Raw genomic sequence first — 2,608 nt, 5'->3', positions numbered from 1 at the left:
CAAATTCAGTCAAGCAGAAGAAATAATCTACAAACTATAGATCATTTCGAAATTATCCAATCAAAGAAAAAAAAGAATGAAAAACAGTGCAGAAAACCTGTGGAGCTTTTAGAACACTATTGATTGAGTCAATGTATGTATTATGAGATTCTTAAATGGAACAGAGAAGGAGGAAAGGATAGAAACACTAAAGAAATAATGATCAAAAATATCTTCAAATCTGTGGAGGAAAATTAATATTCATATCCACAAAGCCCAAAGAATGCCAAGGCTGAAAAAAAATTTTTCACAAAAACATGCAAAAAGCAAGCCATCAAAAGTCTATGACAAAGAGATTTTTTTTTTTTTTTTTTTTTTTTTTTTTTTTTTTTTTTTCTGGTTCCGGGAATCAAACTCACGACATTGTGCTTGCCAGGCAGGTGCTGTGCCACTAAGCTAAATCTCCAGCCCCAACAAAGAGAATTCTGAAAGCAGTATCATGTTCAAGGGAAATCCTATACTACTGTACTAGCAGTAGTTTTCTTATCAGAAACCTTAAACGTCAGCAGAGTGGGGTGATTGTTAAAAGTGCCAACCAAGAACAGTTTGCAGAAAAGTTTATCTAGAAATTTTTGACAGAAACTGAAGGAGAGAAGAGACAGAAAGAAAAATTGAAAATTCACAAATATTTTTAAACCAACAGATCAAAAGGGAAGTAAAACTATATCTTCAAATAAATAAAAATAGAAACAAAACATACCAAAACAAGTCCAGCAAAAGCAGTTTTAGGAGGAGCGTATACAATGATAAGTGCCTATATTAAGAAAACAGAAAGTTCTCAAATACCTAAATTTATACCTCAAAAATGAAAGAACAAACAAAACCCAAAGTTAGCTAAAGAAAGGAAATAAGAGGCAGGAACGGTAGCACACACTTGTAATCTCAGCTCTCAGGAAGCTGAGGCAGGAGGATCACAAATTCAAAGCCAATCTGGACAATTTAGGGAGACAATGTCAAAATAAAAATTTAAAAGAACTGGAAATGTATATCAGTGCTCCCTGGGCTCAATCCCTAGTATGAATGGATGGATGGACAGATGGATCGACAGACAAGGAAGGAAGGAAGGAAGGAAGGAAGGAAGGAAGGAAGGAAGGAAGGAAGGAAGGAAAGAAAAAAGGTAACACATATGAGAAGAGAAATAACTTTTAGGGTGTAGAAATACAATAAAAAAAGAACAAGAATTGTTTTTTGAAAAGATAAAACTAGCAAACACTCAGCTACACGAAGAACACAGAAAAAGACTCAAATAAATGAAATCATATAGTGGTGCACACCTTCAATCCCAGCACACGGGAGGCTGAAATAGGAGGATAGTTGTGAGTTCAAGGCCAGCTTGGGTTACAAAGTGAGTTCAAGGCCAGTCTGAACTGTATAGTGACTGTGTCTCAAAACAAAAAAGCAAATGAAAGAAATTATAAATTAAAGAGAAAACATTACAGGTGGTTTCATAGGAATATAGAGGGTCATAAGAGAATACTTTGAGCAACTCAATGTCAACAAATTGGACAACACAGATGAAAATGATGAACTCCTAGACACTTTCAACATAACAAAATTTAATCATAAAAAAGTAATAAATCTGCACAGAGCAATAATGAGTAAGGTGATTTAATCAGTAGTTTAAAAACTCCTAATAAAGAAAAGCCAAAGACTGAAGGCTTTGTTGATGAATTCTACCAAACATTTAAAGAAAAATAAGTGCTATTCTTTCTCTAACTGTTATGGCTTGTGTCTAGATGTCCCCCCAAAGCTTCCTGCAGGTATAGGTGAGGCTTTTTCAGAGGTGGCTGGATCTAGAGTGTGTGCCTGATTCATGGTACAATGCTAGGATTAAGAGTGCTAGGATTAAGAATGAGAGTGCTATCTGCTGTAAGGTTGGGTAGCCCTGATACAATTTTGTAGAGAAGGACGTTCTTTGATTAGAAAGCACTGAGGACACACAATGATTTGTTTATTGTTTGTTAGGGTTTCTAAAGATAAGGCTTCATTACACAGCCCAGCTAGCTCAGTTGGTAGAGTATCAGACTTTTAATCTGTGAGTCCAGGGTTCAAGTCCCTGTTTGGGCACCAATTTGTCATTCTATATTCTGACAGACTTTTCTATACTCACCCAAAGTTGCATCCTGAGATTTCAATGGCCTTACGACATTTTTGCATTCTGAATTAGCATTATCATAAGACAACAATTTTGATAATAATTCTCTCAAGGCAGGTTGTGACACTGTTTTCTGAAGTACTTCCTTTAATCTAGTTATAAATTCTACATACAGTTTGTTAGCACCTTAAATGACCTGAACCACGGAGGAAACAGTTTGGCCAGGAGAAGCAATCGTTTCCCATGCTTGGAGACAACACATTTTTGTTTGGACAATTGCATTATTATCATATTCTACCTGTTGATTGATACCAAACCAATCACCAGAGCCCATGAGTTGGTCAGCAGAAATGGGAACTGGCAGATTGGCATGGGCGTTATGGCAGGCCATTAATTCTGCCACCATCTCTCCACCATATTTTAAATTGAAGGAATTCAGCTGGACTGAGAACTGTACACCCAATCGTTTCCCAA

At 36.2% G+C, this 2,608-nt stretch overlaps 1 non-coding gene across 1 annotated transcript; it reads left to right on the top strand.

Annotated features, from left to right (window-relative positions):
* Positions 1 to 2,033: 2,033 nt before the first annotated feature.
* On the top strand, positions 2,034 to 2,106 carry Trnak-uuu. The gene has a single exon. It is a non-coding gene; the product is annotated as a tRNA-Lys (tRNA).
* Positions 2,107 to 2,608: the final 502 nt, after the last annotated feature.

Source organism: Chinchilla lanigera, unplaced genomic scaffold (assembly GCF_000276665.1).
Source record: "Chinchilla lanigera isolate Chin_1 unplaced genomic scaffold, ChiLan1.0 scaffold00045, whole genome shotgun sequence".
In the NCBI taxonomy this organism is placed as follows: Eukaryota; Metazoa; Chordata; class Mammalia; order Rodentia; family Chinchillidae; genus Chinchilla; species Chinchilla lanigera.
The sequence above is the reverse complement of the archived record's forward strand: the minus strand, read 5'-3'. Positions and strand labels throughout refer to the sequence as shown.